We start from the raw sequence: 21,725 nt of genomic DNA on the forward strand, positions 1-21,725 counted from the left end.
TTCTCTTACCAATTTGTCTTTCTTTGACTTCTTCCAGAAGCAGCTGGCCTATTTCTGTCCTACAAGAAAGGCTAGAAAAAGACTGGACAATGTGGGAGTTAGAAAAACAAAAATGCAACATTTCTAAATTTCAAAATCTGGGGATGAAATTAAAAACTGACCTGCTGTACAAAAGAAACTAGTACCAAAAGACTAATTTGGAAAATACAGAAATATCAGGCAATGCTGTATTTTGTCCTACTCATAGATAATCCTAAAATTAAAATATCTGAATATCCATACTTCTTTCTGTCTCTTTCAACAAATTACAAAATATTTGAAAACATGTGAAGTTAGGATTCAAGGAACTGCTGTGTAGCTTAAAAATAATTAATTCCTTTACTTAGTAACAGAAAAATTTTGCTTCCTACATATATCACAATAATACTTACTACCAAGTCCCAGACATTAAAACCTTTTTTCTGAAAAAAGGCTTGTTTTATTATAACTCACTCATGAATATGAAAACCCACTATTATAATGAAGGGAATCATTATTCAAGTCTTTGAACTAGAAACTCCCAGCAAGACTAAGTGCCTGTGGAGAAATCTTTGGTGTACTTGGAACATGTGTAATTATCCTAGAAGCATTAAAATTTAAGTTAAAATTGATAGCAACAATTGCAAAAGTAAATAGCCAGAGAGGAAAATTTTCTGTAAAATAATTTAGAATAAAGGGGCTTGCCCTATAGTCCACAGAAATTTATCTGAGATCTCATAGGCTGTAGCAGTGGTAAAATTTGCTACAACCGGTTCTGTGGGCGTGGCTTGATGGTGGCAGTAATGTGACGGGTGGGCGTGTCCAGGCGAATAGGTTGTAAAAAAAATGCTTTTAAAAGTAAAAAAAAGGCTCTGACAATCACAGCTGTGCCTCGCGACAGCCAGAGCCTTTTTCAGCCAAATAGGTTGTTAAAAAAAATGCTTTAAAAAGGAAAAAAAAAAAGGCTCTGACGATCACAGCTGTGGCGCATGATTGTCAGAGCCTTTTTTTTTTTACCTTTTAAAAGCAGGAAATAAGTGACACCCGGGCGGGTGGGCGGAGTCGCATGCTACCATCACTACCAGTTCTCCGAACCACCTGCCACAATCGCTACTGGATCGCCCGATCCGGATGGAACCGGGAGCATTTCACCCTTGGGCTGTAGGAAGACAAAGATCCAAACTAGCACATTTTCCTAAAAAAAAAAAAAGCGGGGCTGCAATTATCCACAATTCTATTTTCTAAGAATGCTTTTACAATCTATATGATATCCAGAAACATACTTAAAGTGCATACTATGTTTGAGGCTAGGGTTCTACTCTCACAATACCTTCCACCACTTTTTTTAAAAAGGTAATCTTAAATAGAGTATGGAAGGGCAGATACCAAGGAATATGAAAGTGCTACTAAGCACAATATTAAGGTACCTTCTTAGAAATTTAGATATTAGGAATTAACCCTGTGCTGTATTACAGACCAGAAGGGAAAATGGTATTCCCAAGTGTTCAAACCTGCTTTTAGGAGTTGCTGATAGATGGCACATTAGCACCCATGTTTGTTCCAAAGCACTTTTTCTCTGAATTGACCATTGTCCACACTTATTAGGAAATCAATGGATTCTGAACTGTCCTGCAGGAAAAGGTTTATATGTAGGAAAATTAGGAAGGTGGGATGTTTCTGTTTTAGAAATTTGCTGTTACATAACATGTAGCAATGATCTTGTGAAGATAATGCAGAATGACCAGGATGAATATGTGTCTGCTGAAGTGCATAGCCCACTAATAGATACAGAAAAGTGACAGGTTAGTAATTGGAGTCCAGATTGACATAGGTTGCAAATACATATGACCTTTAACACACCACTTACTTCTCCCAATTTAGAATACTACACACTAACATGTTCCTCATATTATCACTGTAACAAATATACTGTACTCTACTCACTGTCAAATCCCACTGCGTAGCAAATACAATAAAAAGTCTTGCCACCACAATTACACACAAAATATCTGTTAGTGCAGATTCTGTTCCGGGGGATGATGGGGAGCATGCTATTAAGACCATCTAATAGTGAATAATTATACTTTGGGCATAGAGTCATATTCTAGATATGTTAAAGGAAAATAAAACATATCTAAAATATGGATTTTGTTAAAGCTATGTGGTTACCTGCTTTCTAGAAGGGTAATAGGGATAGCATTGAGAATGCAAAAATAATGTCTCAGTATAATGTAATGGTTAAATACATTTAAAAATGACATTCCATAACAATTCTAAATTCAGTATATTATATACTGAAGAAACTTCAGCAAAGCAAAGATGGCAGCAATTGAAGACCTTGAAGTCCTAATACTTTATTCTGAATTTTGCAATGACTCAATTCAATCCCTTCTGTCACTTACTGAGATACCTCCCCCCAATCCGTTGTCATACTACCGAATGTCAAGTATTAGTCATTTCCATCTGAAGTGCAGTGTAAGCAAAGTGTGGTCCTTCAGATACAGCTTAATTACAATTCCATCTGTTCCATTTTCTTCTTCTATCTATCTATCTATCTATCTATCTATCTATCTATCTATCTATCTATCATCTATCATCTATCTATCAAATTATGACCACCCAACTCATGCACAGTGACTCTGAGTGGCGCACAACATTAAAACTCTACCTATGCTTGTTCTAGTAACTAGTTTCCCTTCCTTTTGAATTCCCCATTTCTTTCAATATTCTGTCTTCTTTAACCATCCCTTTGACACCGTACATGAGCTGCATCTATGAGTCAGGTATGTATGGCACTTTGCCTATGCTATTATTTACAAATTTCATGCCTTGGCAAGAATGTCCTTTGATATCATAATTTGATTTGTTATTAGAATTATTTGCTTGAATTATTAAGCAATCAAAGGAAATTTGTAGTATAAACATGGTTGAAGTGGAACATGATGTGCTATTAATATTTTGGATCTTATTGATAAATGTATGGATATTGGTTAGTCATTTATCAGATTCTTCTATAGGTAAGTCTAATGTGCTTTCAACTGGATCTAGATTGAGAAATTTTAAAGGGGATTTGGTTTATTGTATAAAATTAATTATCTTGGAATAATTATTAAGTAAACAAAACTTCTTTGCTTAAACAATATAAATTAACTCAGATTCATACTGATATAAATAGATGCCTGAAAATTGTAATAGCCTCATGAAGAAGACAAATATAACACTGAGACTGAGAGAGAAGGAGAGAGAGGAGGGAAGGAATCCCTGTTAATTGTTATTTTAAGCAAGTGATAAAGTATTGTTTTTAAAGGGACTGACAAATCTGCCAATTTTCTTTGGGGTTTAATTTCCAGATTTTCAATTATATTATTGGGCCAGTATTTTGAATTCAGTTTCTTTTAAGACACCAAGCTACCCTTGTTTAAAGAAACATTATGATGCAAGGAAAGCTATTATTTTCTTATATTATTATATAAGAAAAGCCCTTTTCTTATCTTAGGCAAGGATTTGATTTCTCATTTTCTTGAGAAGTTGTTCTTTTCCAGTTTTAAAGGCTAGAAGATTGTTGATAGAAGTCATATGAAAAATATATATTTGGGGTAAGTCCAATTTGAAGATTACGAGGGTGTGCATGTTTATTATTATCATCATTTCATGGGTGGAAAGGACTATTAATATTTTAAAGCAGAATGCAGTACTAAATAGATAGCAGTACCTAACCAATCTTATCTTGACTCAGAAGCTAATCAGAGTTGGTCTAGTCAGTTCTTGGATGGAAGATCATCTAGGAATCCTAGGACTGTAAACTATTCAGACAAAATAAAATTACCTGGAAGAAGATAATATAAAGTACTTCCATACTGTTGCCAAGAAAGTGACACAACCATGTCACTGAAGTTGACAGAAGGTGAGCTTAATTCAAGACTTTAAAATATACCAGCAAAAAAAGTTTTAGACTAGGGAATAGTGGAATAGATTAAAAAAAAATAAGGTCAATACTGAGTGTCAAATGATGAATTAAACAAGCCAGGCAAAATTTGAAGTCCTTAAAACTAGTTACTTTTATTACTAACTAATCTGGAGGAAAATTACAAAACCACTAAAAAAAGGTGCTATCTGTGCAGTGCATCTGTATTCTAAGAAAAATATGACATTATTTCAGGAATATGCAAATATAAATGAAAAGGTATTTTGGTTGCAAGTCAAATTGGGTCTGACAGCTATCAAACAAATTGGACCTCATAATTATATAAAAAGTTGTTCTACTGACAATCCTAGATTTCAATAGACCAAAATTATTCTCTCATTATGGTATACTCAAAGTTAACAGTACAGCAGTTGTTTGCTGAAATAATTTGAAATAATAGTGGCACTCTGTAATCTAACCAAGAATTAATTAATTTTCCAATGTTGGAGAACTAAGATTTGCACCTGTATGTGTGTATGTGTGTGTGTGTGTGTAGAATTGCTGACTAAATCAAATAACTCATCTTCATTTATTTCTCACAGTAGTGCACATGCATTAAACCAACAGAATTACAAATTGCATATATGTACGTTTATAAACATTTCAAACAAAATGCCTATTAATATAGGAGAAGAGCAGGCAGGATTGAGGGATGGAGGTAAGCCCATCATTGGCTTAGAGTCATTACACTGCCAAAAACAGTTTAACTCCAAACCTCTTGAATTCCATTGACCCTTACTTGGCATCAATTGAGTACTGAACTTTAATTGACTAGATTATTGTGCATAGGCTTGAGCAATAAATCTTCTGAACTGCAATTTAACATATAGTCCTGATCCTTTGTGCCTGACGTTTAGCTAAGTATAATACTACATATTCCCAGATCAGGGGTGGGTTCTACTTACCTTTACTACCGGTTCGCAACGGGAGCGCGTGCTTCTGCGCATGTGCAGAAGCTTCTGTGCATGCGCAGATCGTACCTTATGATGTCCGGACAGGTGGGGCAGCCTCCCGCCGCTTTTATTACCGGTTCTCAAGGACTGGACAGAACCGGGAGCTATTGTCCCAGATACTAACTAGAAATAAAGACATATGTTGTTATAAGTCAGGGGTGTCAAACTGGATTTCTTCGAGGGTTGGATCAGCATTTTAGTTCTCCTCCAAGGGCCAGCCGGGGAAGGGGGTGGAGAGACGGGACAGATGCCTCATGCAGCACTTTGCTGGCCAAAATGGGGCCCGGAGGAGCTACAGGGGGCCCCCTGGACCCCTGTTTTCAGCCTTGACGGCGTCCTGCAGCACTTTGCCAGCCAAAAAGTGGTGCGTTGAGTGTGTGCACCTCTGGCCCCATTTTGGCTGCCAGAGGCACAGTGGGCAGGTCCTTTGCTATTTCCAGGCCAGCCCTGTGGGCCAGATTTAAGCACCCAGCAGGCCGAATCTGGCCCACGTGCCTTGAGTTTGACACCTGTTATAAGTTATGTTATTTTGTTTTTTTAATAAACAGATATCACAGTTAATTTAGATAGATTCACAATTGGAACAATTATCTCCTGCAAGAAAAAGTGCAATATAGATACCTCTCAACTTATGACCATAACAGAGCCAGCCCATTATTATCATAAATTGTGACTGTCATAAACATGACTGAACAGATTTTACAATCTATTGCAGAAATCATTAAGCAAACACCATAGTCATTAAGTGAATCCACAGTCATTAAGCAAACACATTGTTCACTATGGCCAAAACCCAAAAATAATTGCTGGTTTTTGGTAAAAGCATCATAAATCATGGTCATATGACTGTGGGATGTTGCAAACGGACATTAATCTGGATCAGTTGCTGGGCAGCCAAATTGCAGTTTTGTGATCACAGGTGGGGAAGCATCAGAACTTTGGAACCAAGTAATAAATATCATGTGGGGGGGGGGAATGTCATAACTTTGGATGATTGCTAAGTGACGAATCCTAATTCGAGGACTAATAATATAGCCCTTTCAAATTTGCATTCCTTCTGCTCTTTAACTGTTTGGCCATAAGATGCAGAACACACCTTGTCTGAAAAGCTAAAGGAAAAATCATGTAAAAGAGCTTATATCATCCCTTCAAACCTCAACTTTTTAGAAACAAAAAGACTTGGGAACAGACCCTACTATAACCACTCCAGTAGAATATATTTTACCATCAATTTTTTCTAGTGGTAATCACAATACATTATACAATAATGTGATGACTAGCTCAATAGTAATCATAATTTATCCTGAAATGTTAAATGACGAACATGTCTACCTTGGTATAGCATCAATTCGTTCTGGCAAATAATTCCTTGGGACCAGTTTTCTCTCTATAACCAGCATTAAGGATATAATATCACATCCTAAAAATGCATGAAAAGTTGGAAGAGCACATGAAACTTCAAATGTAAGGCCAGAATGGACAGGCTACAGATTTTTTTTTCCTGTCATCTAAAGACAATCACACTACAGCAGCAATAGGAATAGAACATCTAACCAGGATGATAGATATCTATGATTATCTGGTAATGATTGTATTCTGTACATGCAGTAATTTAACAAATCTTGGCTCCTTCATGGCTTTATGAAGAAAACCATGACAATCGTACTGCGGTGGCATATCAAGTACTCCTTTTTATGATAACCACAGCCTTATCTGTCTCATCAAATGACTGGATGATTGCCCAGGAAGAAGTATAATAATTTTCACTATGATTTTGTATATGTTATAGTGTGCTTAGACAGCAGAACATGTGTACATGTGTACATGCATATATGTAACTATTATCATTCTCTAAAATATTAATCATGGATTACTTTTAATCTTCTCATCATTCCTATCACCCATCTCCTCCCACTTATGACTGCATGACCGTAACTTTGTTGCTTGTATCCTTACTACTTATACTGATTGTTTCCTAGTATGATTTGATTGCTTATTTGTATCCTATGACTATCATTAAGGGTTGTACCTTATGATTCTTGACAAATGTATCTTGTCTTTTTATGTACATTGAGAGCATATCCACCAATGACAAATTCCTTGTGTGTCCAATCACACTTGGCCAATAAAAAATTCTATTCTACTCCATTCCATTCTTCCATTCCATTCCATTCCATTCCATTCATCCAGAAACTGTATAAAACTGAGCTACTGTTTGGTCTCAATTAATTAACTGTCTCATTAATATAACTACATAGTTCATGGATAGAAACAACTCTTACTTTCAAGAAAGACAAAACTCACCTAAAATTATCAAAGAATTTTTAGTTTTTAGAAATGTGCAATAGCCCCACTTCAGGAATGATAAAGAGCAAGGAAAAGGAGTGAAAATATATCAAATCTGTGACATGATATTCTATTTTAAAGTATCAGAAGAGAGTGAAAATAGCAATACATAGCACCAGAAAATGCATCAGCAGCCTTTGAGATATGCTAAGATTAGAACAAAAATATTTTTAAAAAGACCTGGAGATTGATGGAAAAAAGGGAAGAAGAATCCCTAAAATATATTCATGTGAATGACGTGAAATGTAGATCAGCTGAGAAGAGAGGAAGAAAAAAAAAAAAGAACTGGCAATGAGGTAAGAGGAAACATGAAGGGGAGGGGGCTAAAAACAAAGGAAGGAAGTTACATACCATTAAGACGCTAGTGAGATAGACATAGACACACACATATACAAATACAGATTGAAAGGTGAGAAAGCTCATTAAACCCAAAAAATTATGTTAAAGACCTGAATGCAGAAATTAATTAAGAAATTTAAGATTTTGGGATACCTGGTTCTGAACACGTCTTTCAACACAATGCCAAAAGACAACAAAAATCAGCCAAGAATAACACAAATACTAATACAAATTTTAAAATAATGTCAAAATATAATGTATCATATAGTGAAACAATTAAATATACAGTAGATCTAATTTTGCAGATTGATACCAAGGAACTACTGACATACATTACCACCATTATTGGAGAAAGGTAGATCATGACTCCTAGCTAATGGGAATGATTCTTAAACTGGGGGGAACCATTCTCAAGGAATAATGGGGGCATATTCTATGGTAACGGACAATTAGTAATTGCATATTTGTGAGTTAAGAATCCAGTTTGGGACTGCTGCTGCAGATACTTGCATAAAACAACAATCTAGCTTTTGGGGAGGGAGGGGAGTAATGACATTATTTAAGACTGAAAAAAGAGGTAATTGGATCCAACAGATCCAACAGAATCATGATTTAAATTGATGATCATCACTACATAAAAAAATGGATACCACACAACTTTATCAAAAAGTTCCTTACTTTTTTCTCAATGTACCACAGCACAACTACCAAAAACTATGAAAAAAATAATAGTGCCATACATAAAAAACTTATCAGAAGCAACTAACAAACTATTACAACCATTGTATCTTTGTAGCACACAAACCAACTAAATCCCTCCAAAGTATCTTGAATACACAAAAACGCCTAGTAGCCCTAATGAAGAAAAAACAGGAATCATGTATAACATGTATATATGTATAACAGGAGTCAGGTATAACAATTGTAACAGCCGCTACACAAGACAAATAGGCAGAAGACTAGCAGAGTATATCCACAAGCACTAATCAGCGGTCAGGATAAACAATGAAAAACATCTTAATTTCACAACATGTGGACAGTCGTAATCATAGTTTCAACTGGGAAACCATGAGAATCTTAAACCAAGCTAAATTCAAAAATGCTAGGGAATTTCTGGAAGCTTGGCACTTAGACAAATCAGCACTCAACTGGCATATAGAACTAAACAACATGTTCACACCATTCAAAAGAAACAATACGAAAGCTAAAAGGGAAAGAAAAAGGCCAGAACATCTCCTCACCTGCAATCAAAATCCAGATAATCAGGGATTAATACCAAGATTAACACCAAACAATCAAACAGTAAACAATGCCCTAATTAAGGAACTACCAAGGAGAAAACAACTGCGCACCAACACACACACAAATCAAGCTACTCAGAGGTGGATTCTACTTATCTTTACGGGACCTCACACATGCACATGAGCAGATCACCAATGATGACATCGTACCAGGTGGACGGAGCCTCCCACCGGTTTTACTACTGGTTCTATAGAACCGGACAGAACCGGGAGCAACCCACCACTGAAGTTACTGTATATAAACAGAGAGCAAACTCGCTTTTTTCTAGCACTGAAGATGTTACTAGTCTGGAAAACAAATATCTGCAGGCAAGCAATCAGATTCAGAAAGCATCAAAGACTCCACAGGAGGAGACTTGCTTCCAGCAAGACTAGCACCTATGTTTTTGTGGCTACTGCAGTATGTTCTACAATATACTCATGCTGTATTTCTACCCCTTCTCTTGGACAAGGAAAACAAGCTATCCTGCTACTTTGCTATCAGGAAGCTTTGGTGCTGCATTTTCAAATGCCTCTTCCTTCACCAATAATGTACCTAGCCAACAAAACTTCTCAAATGGAATGATCTAGCTGGCTGTGCACTCGAAACATGAGAACAACTAAGAGAACAGTTGGATGACTGAGAATCTCTACAGACTTTTAGCTTCCTCTGCAAGAATATAAATCCTTCCATTCCCCACTATCCTATCAGAGCTGAAGAAGCTTCTTGGATGAGAAGCGAAACATCTTCAAAAGACAAAACAAGGATGTCCAGTTGTCTCCTGAAAAAGCACCTTTGGGACAACCATGACCTGGATGACTGAGAATCTCTACAGACTTACAAACTAAGAGAACATTTCTAAATAAACGGAGCTGGGGAACCTAGCAAAGCCAAGCCTGTATCTTTTATCACCATCCAAATAGCAGGCTACTTTACACATTCTTTCAATCATTCTTAATTTATACATTGGCTTATAATGCCACCATCTCATAATTGGCAGAAATTGTTTAAAAAGAAAAACTGTGCAAGAGTAGCAATAATGTGCAATTCTTCACAGCAGTTCTTGCTGAAAAATAATACATTTGAGTGCCTTTTTAAAAAGGACACTGTCTCTCCAATTATGCTTCTATATGTATTTTTATGGTTTCTTATTTTTTTAAATTTGCACTTTCGGCTTGGCTGCTGGTTTTCCCTTCAAAGAAAAAGGAAAAGAATAAAATAAAAATGTACATTTTTCCAGCTTGCAAACTCAAATATTACACAATATCTTGAGTTATTGCATAATGAAGTAATAGTCAGAAATATTTACCCAATACAGAAAGACAACCATTTGTCATATTTGTTGGTATAAATGAAATGCAGTCTGATACCTTACCCAATACTGTGTGCCAACATGCCCTAATGGCTGAGACCTATAAGGTCTCCTCAAATTTGTCACTCATTTGTGATCAATAATTGTGCAGTGTAGTCTTATTTATCTTTTCCTCCTTATGAGAGTCTGTTTTATTTTCTGTAAAAGAAAAAGGACATATTAATTTTAGCAGTAGAAGCAACATCATTTGAACCCTGTATAAAATGTGTGAAGGGATAGGGACATTGTACAGGAAAAGTTCCTACATAGAAGCTTCTTGAAATCTCATAGGAGTTGTAACCTTTTAAGAACAGGCCGCGTTCCTGATTTTTTCCATTTGTTTTTATTTTTACAATTAGTTTTAAGAACCAAATTCCTCCTGCCATCAACTTTATACTATGAAACTATGTGCAGTTTTTAAACTGTAAATAACAGACATGAATATAGAGATTATAGTTATAAAGATAAAACATAAGGTGGTTTATTTTTTCATCCAATATTCTTATTCTGACAAACATAATTGCATTGGCACTAGTTTCTCTCTTGGGTGCATGTATGTAAACTTCACCAGGATTACAACAATGAAGAAAAGGACTGAAAAAAATACATAATTTGCCACTGCATGTGACAATAAATTGTTATCATTTCCCTAATACTTAAAATGTCCTTTTAAATATGTAACTAAAAGTACAATTTACAATGATTGGAATATGTATTGGGAATATACTGAACATAAACTAGACAGAATAGGAAAAAGGGAAATGATTCTATAATGTATATTTGCCTTCATGAACTACAGTATTACCCTGTTTCCCCCCAAATAAGACATACTCTGATAATAAGCCCAATCGGGCTTTTGAGTGCATGACAATAAGACCAAATGCTTATTTCAGAGTTCAAAAAAATATAAGACAGGGTCTTATTTTCGGAGAAACACAGTAGCTATCAGGGCTGCGCAATGCTTCAGGACCAGTTTCAGACAGATGTTTTGGATTGTGCAGGACCACTACTGCAGTAGTTTTCTGTAATCTTTTTAAAGCAGCCATCTTTTTCCAAGAAAAAACACAGCTGCTTTAAGGAGCTGCAGGTAGATGACGACTTTGCATCTTCACACACTCCAGAGCACAATTTGTATTTTCTAGGTATTACATTAGTGTATAATATAGACGTCATATATATTTATGAAATACATATGGTATTCATATTATATGCTAATGTAATTTAATGATAAAGAAATTACTATTATAATGAATATAATATAGAGTTAATCTGTAGCAAGTTTCACAGATCACACTCAACCAAAATAAACTATATTATGACTTACTCCGGCTTGTATTACTGAACAGTTAGAGGCACATCAGTAGTAATCATAAAATAATACAAAAACAGCCACTCTTGCTGGTATTGCTGAATTTCTCGTTGTCACTCACTAAATTAGTTCCTCTATTCATCCACTCTATTAACTCAGGATCAGCAAATGTGTGAAGGTGTGGCCAAGAAATGTGGCTAAAACTGAAACCTAATCTGCCACAAATTTTTCTGCAATCAGATTTGTCTAATACTCTAAAATGGGATTCTCCAGAACAAAACAGGAACATGTTTACATCCCTTGTAAAAATCTGCTTAAAATTGTATTAGCGCTCAACAAGCAGATCATCAAAAGGATAAAGACAACAATACTTTTCAGAATAGCTGAAAATTAGAAACTGTATTGAAGGATAAGTGGTGGAGAAGACCAAAACCCACATAACCCCCATAACCTCCCCCAAAAGACCCAAAACAGCTTGCCCTTATTGCGGGCAGATCTTATCACATCAACCAGATTGACTTTTTAAAATTATGTCACCAGTGATTGGACAAAGGTGGTGCTATAGATTTGGATTTTAGCAAAGCATTTGATACATTTCCACATCATGAGTTCATCGTACAGGCTAGGGCCGTGATGGCGAACCTATGGCAGGTGTGGCACGCGGAGCCATATCAGTGGGCATGCAAGTATTGCTCTAGTTCAGCTCCAGCGCACAGGCCAGCTGATTTTCGGGGCTTCCGCGCCCACAAGATGTCAGGACACACAGGCTGTTTCCAGCCTCTGAAGGACCTCCCGGGGCGGGAGGCTGTTTTCACACTCCCAGGCTCCAAGAAAGCCTCTGGAGCCTGGGGAGGGTAAAAAATGGGCCTTCCGGTCCCACCATGCCATCACGTGCCAAAAGTGGGGGCCGCGCAGGGGGGTTCACGTGCACATACTCAGGGGGATCATTGAATTGTGGGTGTGGGCACGCATGCACGTGATCCCCCACGCTCCCCACACTTCTGGCATGTGACGGCAAAAAGGTTAGCCGTCACTGGGCTAGGGTTAACCACTGGGTGGTTCAGTAGATAGGAAGTTGGATCATGGATAGATCTCAGTGATTTTTAATGGGGCACTGTCTGAGCAAAGACCAGTCACAAGAAGTGTACCACTAGGCTCAGTCCTAGGTCCTTTTCTACTTAATGTATTTGTAAGTGATATAACAGAAGGATTGCTAGGTAAGGTTTTTGCTGATGACACAAAGTTCTGTAATAATAAAGGTGTGTGATATTCCTGGAGATATTCATAACATGGAAAATGATTTAGCATTGCTGGAAAATGGTCAAAAATAGGGAAACTGCAATTCAGAGTTTCTAAGTATAAGATCATACACTTGGTAAAAAAAAAATCCTCTGGCAGGGCACAGTATTGGTGGTACAGCAGAACAACAGAACAACAGAAGAAAAGGATTTAGGTGTGCTCATAGCAGATGGCTGCAAAAAGAGCAAACAGTGTGGCCAGGCATCTGCATAAGGCAAACAAAATTATGGGATGGATCACTAGAGGGATCACCAGCAGGAAAAAGGAAGTCCTAATCCTGCTATATAGGGCTTTAATGAGACCCTATTTGAATACTGTGTCCTGTTCTGGGGACCTCACTTAAAAAAAGATATTGAGAAAGTCCAGAGATGGGCAACAAAAATGGTGCAAGATATGAGAGAAAAAACATATAAGGAGAGATTGGAGGAACTGAATATGTAGAACCTGGAGGAGGAAACGGAAAGGGTTATTTAAAATAAAATTAATAAAATATAATACGCTCATCTCCAGCTTCTACTGTCTTTCCATCTTAAAAAGGTAAAGATAACGGTTTCCCTTGTCTTCTTGTGTCCGATTCTAGGATGCGGTACTCATCTCATTATCATTATCCAAAGACATTTCTGCGGTCATGTAGCCAGCATGACTATACATCAAGGTGCACTCAATACTGTTACCTTCCTACCAAAGTGGTACCTGTTTGTGTACTTGCACTTGCATACTAATACTTTGCCAATTTTATAATACTGCAAAAGGCAAACTTGAGCAATATTTTTAAGCAATCCTTAGGTAATAATGTCTATCTTTGTGTCATACCCTGAACTTTAGATCTTGATTAAGGAAAACTTTTATTTCCTTTATGCTATATATATTACAGAGTTTTATCCTAGAAGTGGAGGACAAAATAAATGACCCAAGCAAACATTGTGTAAAAGCATTGACTGAAATATAGGTGGCCATGGTTTTAGAGCACCTATCTCCAAGATTTCTTATCCTCTTGGTCAACCCTGTAGAACCATGATGGCACATGGAGCCATATTGGTGGGCACACAAACATTACCCTAGTTCAGCTGCAGCACACCTGCGCATGCCGGCCAGCTGATTTTCGGGCCTTCTGGGCCCACCAGAAGTTGGGAAACAGGCTGTTTCCAGCCTCCAGAGGGCCTCTGGGCGGGCGGAAGGCTGTTTTTGCCCTCCCCAGACTCCAAGAAAGCCTCTGAAGCCTGGGGCGGGCGAAAAATGGGCCTACTGGGCCCACTGTGCCACCATGTGCCAAAAGCGGGGAGAGCGCGGGGGGGTCACGCGTGCATGTTCAGGGGGCAGGGTGTGTTGCATTATGGATGTGGGCACGTATGTGCGTGACCCCCCTCACACTCCCCCCGCTTTTGGCACATGATAGCAAAAAGGTTAGCCATCACTGCTATAGAACATTAAAATATACATAAATAAAACATGAAAGCACTGAAAATCTATAGGTACACAACTTGTAGCCAGATTCCAAACATGACTGAAGTTCTTTGATTTCATTTTTCCACTGCAGAATGATTTTTTAGACTCCCTACAATGAGGCCTCTCCTTCTGAAATTGTCTTGATTGATTATGTCATATGATTATGTGTTAATTCTTAGTCATACAAATTTTTTCCAGTCCCCAACTTGATCCCAACAATGCACCCATTGCTACTCAACTTGAGTCTATCCACTTGCTGCTAAACATCTTTTTAATGTATTTCCCAATATTATAGACTTCTCAAGAGAGCTAGGTCTTTATATGTGCCCAAATATGAACAAAGTTATCCTAGTAGTCCCTCTCTCTACACTTAGAGCAAGACAAGGCAATGCTGATGAACTCTTCCTCAAGGTTGAATTATTTCTTTCTTCCTAGAAATAAGTCTAATTATAAAAGTAATCAAAAGTACTTTTACTTTACTTAAGACATAAGGTAAATGATTAATCATAAGGTAAACTTGATTAGTTTTCTAATACTCTTTGGTTTATTCTCTAGGGGAAAAACACAAAACATAACCCTACAACACAAACTATCCTATATTAAAAAAATAAATAATTTTATGATTCTACTTTTCTGCTTTTTTTTAAGGAATTTACATTGATTACATAGGACAATACAACATAAGGATAAGCGATGACATATGCTGCACTGATTGATATTGAATTAGTTATGTAGCTAAAAGCTTACTAGTTAAAGGTTCCCCTCATACATATGTGCTAGTCGTTCCCAACTCTAGGGGGCTATGCTTATCTCCATTTCTAAGCTGAAGAGCCAGCGCTGTCCGAAGACGTCCCCGTGGTCATGTGACTGGCATGACTAAATGCCAAAAGCGCACAAAACGCTGTTACCTTCCCACCAAAGGTGGTCCCTATTTTTCTACTTGCATTTTTATGTGCTTTCAAACTACTAGGTTGGCAGAAGCTGGGACAAGTAACAGGAGCTCACCCCATTACGCGGTATTAGGGATTCGAACTGCTGAATTGCCGACCTTTCGATCAAGAACTCAGCATCTTAGCCACTGAGCCACTGTGTCCTTAAAAGTGCACTACCTATGCTTATAAAAATAATGTAGTTAGAAATCTAAAGGACACTTTGCAAAAGAAACAAAAAAGAAAATACACACATTTATATAAGGGAACAGTATTTGTAAATTATTCACTTAAGAGCAGGGGGAATCAACTTACCAACGAATGATTTTATCTAAGAACAGCTGCTTGAAGTGTGCTGTAGATTCAAATAATTGCCAATATATGGGAACAAAAAATCTATTTTTCATTCAATACTTGCATACAAAATCTTCAGCCATAAAGCACTGATATAATACCAAAATGCTTACTATTGTGATAGGCAGAAAGAAGAAAGGAAGGAAGGAAGGAAGGAAGGAAGGAAGGAAGGAAGGAAGGAAGGAGGGAGGGAGGGAGGGAGGGAGGGAGGGAGGGAAGGAAGGAAGGAAGGAAGGAAGGAAGGAAGGAAGGAAGGAAGGATGTCAACTATATTGTTTTAGATGTTCCAATAACTGGAACATGAGGCAGATATTTGTGTACATAAGCTATTTCATACTAGGCATGAAAGTATTTGTATTTTCAATGTTGATAGGTACATCCATTTCTTTATCCATTATGCTGAGTGTAATTTGAGACTAAATCTATACCAGTGGTGGGTTTCAAAAATTTTTACTACTGGTTCTGTGGGTGTGGCTTAATGGGCATGGCTTGGTGAGTGAGGCAGGGAAAGATACTGTAAGATCTCCATTCTCACCCCACTCCAGGGGAAGGATACTGCAAAAGCCCCACTCCCTCCCCAATCCAGGGGAAGATTATTGCAAAATCCCCATTTCCTCCCAATCAGCTGGGACTCAGGAGCCAGAGAATAGATGGGGGCGGGGCCAGTCAGAATTTTTACTACCTGTTCTCCAAACTACTCAAAATTTCCACTATCGGTTCCCCAGAACTGGTCAGAACCTGCTGAAACCCACCTCTGATCTATACCTATATTTAGTCCATAATTTTTATGTTAGGAATTACTTTAAATTTCATACTTCATATCTTAAACCTCTGGTAAACCTCTAGTTTTTTAGATTTCCTTTGTTCCCTATAATTGATCTCATAGAGTTCCAGAGAATATGAAAGCTTTCCATTTTTATTTCTTTCTGAATGTCCAATTGCATTTAAAAACACAAACAGGAAGCCGACATACTACAAAGGAAATAATTAGCCTCTAGCATTTTATTTATGTGCCACAAAGTATTTGGACCTCACAAAAGTGCCAGTGGGATGATATAAATTATCCTGGAGGGCTAGTTGGATTTCCAATAAATTGGATTTGTGACTGACTATGCTCAGACTGGTAGCCATTTTGTTAATAGGCAAGTATTCCATGGTGGCCATTTATATAACACAACCAGTTATAATTCCAAATATGTCCCAGACCCCAAAGTTTGTCTTTCCTTGCCAGAGACTGCCCAAATAAAATTTTTCCTCACCAAAATTACCTCAGAGCATTGCGATATAATATGAAAACTGCTAAAAATAAAATAATTAATAAGACCTGAATCAGTCAAAGAAATTAACACTGGATAACTTCCCACAGTACTTTAGTGGCCTTTAAAGACGAATACTCTATAGCTATATAGATCTAGAGACAGAAATAGATATGTATGTAGATATAGACATAAGTATGTCTGTTTTAGAATATAGCTACAAATTTACTAAATGGAAGCAATTGTTCCCCCCCCACCCCCACCCCCCCGCAAAATGCTACTTATTACTCTTAGAACTTGCCTAAGTGGGGATAAAATAAAAAACAAAGTAACCAAACAAAGTTATGGAAATTAAAATACATATAGACCTTACAGTGTGAAAATAATAATAAAAAATAAGGGAAACACAGCATCAATAAATTTTACCTAAAGCTTGTATTAGCAAAGTGTATAAAATAGACTACGAGGTTAACTTTCCCTGGTTTCTATCCCATTCAAAATGTAAGAGCTTCCCATAAGCCTTTACATATTCTTAAGACCTACATACCCAAAGAATTGGGATTCCTCCATTTTGCCAACGCCATGGATCATATCTGTACGCTTCCTTCCATGCAAAAGACCTTGGCAGGTTGGATAAATGTGGCCCTATTTATGAAACTGAATGTCTGTCACGTGGACTTTTTGAATCAGACAATACATTTTATTTGTTTAGGCTTTCAAAATAGTTAATTATCTAACTATTATCTGATAACTTTGACATGGACCAGAATAAACTATCTGTAAAAACTGTTTGGAAAGCAGTGTATAAATCTTTTTAAGATTTGATATATATGAGAAAAAAATAGACAAAAATTGCAAATGAAATCATGCTCACTTTTGATTTTGTGAAAATAAATCTTGTAGAAACACTGGGAAAGTTATTATTTATTTCATTATTGTTTCAGTTCAGGTTTTAAAAGCAGATTTTTTTAAAAAAAAAGTAGAGAAATGTATGAGGTGCTTAGTGTTGTCTCACATTGTGAAATGAGTGACAAATGATAAATAAATAAATAAAAATAATTAAGAAAATTTATGGAGATTCTCAGTCATCCAGGTCATGGTTGTCCCAAAGGTGCTTTTTCAACAGCCAACTAGACTTTCTGGGTTTTCTTTGAAGATGTTTCGCTTCTCATCCAAGAAGCTTCTTCAGCTTGAAGAAGTTTCTTGGATGACCAACAAAACATTTTCAAAGATAAACCAGAAAGTCCAGTTGCATCTTGAAAAAGCACCTTTGGGACAATTAAGAAAGTTGTACATTGTTCAGTAGAGGCCACATCTTCACACAATCACAGTGAAAAGAAATACAGTGATGTCAATACCTAAGTGCAACTATTTTAACTAAACAAGCAGCAGAGAATTTCAGGGGCTGAATTTGAGAAAGAATTATTGCTTCTTGAATTAGTACCTTAACTATCAAAACGCACAAGAAAAGGCAGACAACCAAGCCTTAAAAAGCTAGGAGAGAAGGCCCATCCCTTAACACTTGCCCAAATGACACTGCTTTGAAACTGAAACTGACCATAACAACTTGGGGAAGAGAGAGAGGGGGGAATCTGCATGCAGATTTATTGCTTTTGGAACTGTAAGGTAAAAACATTCCCTTTCTCTAGCATACATATTGTTTACAGCTCAACAGGGAAACAGACAACAACAAAAAGTAAAAGCCAGCTAAACTAACAAGCCCTGCAATCTTCAGCCAATCTAAGATTTAAAAAGTTCATCAGCCCAAGAACTTATTTTGAACAAGGGCTGTATAGCAACCTATTTTCAATGCAAAAACAAAATAGTAGTTTTGAGCTTATCCAATTTAGCTCTGATAGATGGGGTTGCCTCTACGGACCGGCTAAGACGATACATGACAGCCCAGCCCATTTGGGCCATCAAATCCAGCATTATGCCCATGGTACGTTTTAAAAAACCCCATGGAAATTTGTCACTGCCTGCAGTTGGGGCCGAATAGCTTTTTCCTTCTCTCTTCAGAAAGGGGGCGCTGAGCGTGCGTTTGTAGGCGGAACACTGAAGGCACCTTGCCCCCAAATCGCCCTAGGCTAGCGTCACTTCTTTAGAAAGTGATTCGTCGATTTGATAAACAACATTTTTCCTGTAGCGCTGGTGTCTTGTTAGACCTTTACATGTAGAGTCGGAGATATAGAGCTGCTTTGTGAAAACTGCACCCCGTTAATTCTCTCGTCTCAAATAACTTCCATAAGAAAACAGGGCAACCTTATCTCGTCCATAACACACGCAAGGGGTTCAACCCCTGCACGTGTCACTCAGTGGCAAGTATTTACCACCATTTGCGTATACACATAGGGAGCCAATCACGTTAAGATTACAGCCATACGTATCTTAGTGACACACACATACAAGGAAACACGGGTTAGCCGCGCGCCCGCGCGCGCGGGTTAACTGTTCCCAGGTAAACATAAAGCGCTTTGCACGTGCCTAAGCTAAAATATTACTATAGGGCTAAACGGCCTTTTCGGGTTCGGCTCATAAAGGGGCATGCACATCTTTTAATTTATTGGGGGGAGGGAATGAAATATACACCCGTCTCCTTCGCAGGATATTTGGTTTCCACTACATGCAAGCGGCATGGTGTCCCGGCCGCGGCGCGGGTATGTTTTTCGTCGCCCTTTTCACTTCCTGCACCCACAACTCCGGTCTCTTACCTGGGCCGGCACGGCCCAGCCCGGTTCCGCAGTCAGGGTCCTCCTTTCTTTCCGGGCCTCGCTCCGTCCCACAGCCCTGCCCCCGTCACAGCCTTGGTTCCAGCCACAGCCCTTCCTGCCTCCGCGACCCGCCTCCCTCCCTCTCTCTCCCACGACCAGACCCGCCTCCGTTGCCGCCCGAAAGCGGGGGCCGGTATGATTAGCCGAAGCTCCCCTAGTCACAGCCTCTGCTGTGCTTCATACAGATAGAGAAGTGGTGGGAGTCTCTAGGCTGCTGCAAGTAACCGCCCGCCGCCCGCTTTTCCTTCTTTAGGGAGCGCTGCGTGTGCCAACCTCACCCCGACCGAGAGGCACAACTTCCCCATCAACCCCTCTCCAAAGCGCGCCAGCCCAACTCGCACACTGTACCTTCGGCCCACAAACAGTGCATCGACCGCGCACACATGCACTTCCCCGTCCGGAATCGTACACTCTCACATTCACTTTTGTAGCAGAGAGGGCCCCACCTCCAACCCAATGAATGTACTTTCAGCCTCTGGAGTCTGACTACAGCCCGCGATGTTGTCACAAATTCTTTGCTCTTCGGAATTGGCGTAGTACCGTACTTAGCCCGGTGGGCTTTTTGAAGTGCTTGGTGGTGCATTCGAGCCCTTCATTAGTTTTAAGTTGTTTTGTTTCGTTTCTAGTTCGGAGCTCAGCCTGTTTACTTCGATCGAATTTAGAAAATGGGCCACTTCAATAAACAAATCAGCATTACACAGCACTATATCACCCCAGTCTTACAGTCTTCGCACTTTTTAATTTTTTTTTCTTTGTGCTGCTGCTTTGTGGAGTAGTCTTTCTCATCCAACACACACAGCTTTCATGGGGTATGTACGGTGGGGGCAGAAACATGGCCTCATTTTGGTCTCTGGTTTGCTCAACAGACAATTAGCATTATCATTGCTAAACACAACCCAGTTTTCTGAGTTCACATGCTGTAACCTACTGAGCAGGTATACTGAATCTCATGGTATAAGGCTGTGTTCTCACCACCATATATTAAGACACACACACACGCAACACACCAGAACAAAGACCTATTTTTTTTAATCTCTATTTTTCTCCTATATCTTTCCCTTGAAAGACCTTCCCAAAACTAATTGGTTCATGGAAAACTTCGGCACAAAAACCTTGCCATGCATAGACAGTCTGTATCTTATAGTGAAACAAGTAATGACATGAGCATGTCTTTTGTTTGCAAAAGTGCTTCTAGGCAAATAATTCCTAACAGATTTGGGACACTATTCAGTCTTCTTTCCTAACAGTTTTCCATTGTGTTTGCAATATTGTTTGTATTAAAGAACAATAATGTCTTGAAAATATGAGCAAACTAAAGAGGAAGATTTGTGCCTCTAGCTACATTAGAATCCTTTGGGTTTTATTGGAATAAAAATCTTGTGAGAAATAACATTGGTCTCCCCTGTAGCAAATTTGTAAGTCTCTGAAGCCTAAGGCAGAGTTTTTGAAGTTATTCAGTAATAACAGTAATAATATTAGTAAAACGTACAGTGCTAGTAAACAGAAACGTGTGACAAGTTTTGTTTTATATTTCAACCCTAACTCAGCCATTTTCTATCTTTTCATGTGATGTCCTTATATAAACCCACAAAGCAATTACAATGTAGAACATCATTGATCAAACAGTTTATGAATTTATGAAACAGTTCTAATAAGGTAAAGTAGCCAATAACTAGAGAGGAGCAAGCTTATAAATGCAGATTCTGGGAACATGAATCTGAAGTAGCTTCGAGAAATAGATAATCTGCTTGGAAATCTGTGTTTCCAAATCTCCAGGTTCTTAGATTTCCAGTGAGCTAAAATAGAAGAATCTTGGAATTAAAATGAAGTTTTAATTAATTAATTAAAATTAATAAAGTTCACATATTGATGTGAATTAGGGAGGTGATGTAATGGTATGTGGGAATGACCTTCGGAGACAAATGGAAAGCTGCAAACTAGACAACTGTCAGACAAGCAGTAACAGAGTCTGCAGAAGGAATTTTGACATGCCAAACATCTCAGAAGGGACCCTCCCTAGTTTCTTGGACAGTAAAAGTGAAAGGTGAAGAAATGTACATTTTCAAGATTCTGTTAATGTAGTCTTACAATAAAACTAAAACTAATATT

At 38.1% G+C, this 21,725-nt stretch overlaps 1 protein-coding gene across 5 annotated transcripts in view; it reads right to left on the reverse strand.

The window, feature by feature from the left end:
- The window catches only part of LOC117664595 (signal transducer and activator of transcription 5B), a 43,989-nt gene extending 23,896 nt beyond the window's left edge, over positions 1-20,093 (reverse strand). The window contains exon 1 of one of the 5 annotated variants that reach the window (XM_034415672.2): positions 19,965-20,093. The gene's annotated coding sequence lies outside the window, so the exon portion shown is untranslated. The other 4 variants (XM_087892111.1, XM_034415670.3, XM_034415674.2 and 1 more) reach the window with 4 other exon arrangements.
- Positions 20,094-21,725: the final 1,632 nt, after the last annotated feature.

Source organism: Pantherophis guttatus, chromosome 4 (genome assembly GCF_059756535.1).
Source record: "Pantherophis guttatus breed Tessera chromosome 4, ASM5975653v1, whole genome shotgun sequence".
Classification (NCBI taxonomy): Eukaryota; Metazoa; Chordata; class Lepidosauria; order Squamata; family Colubridae; genus Pantherophis; species Pantherophis guttatus.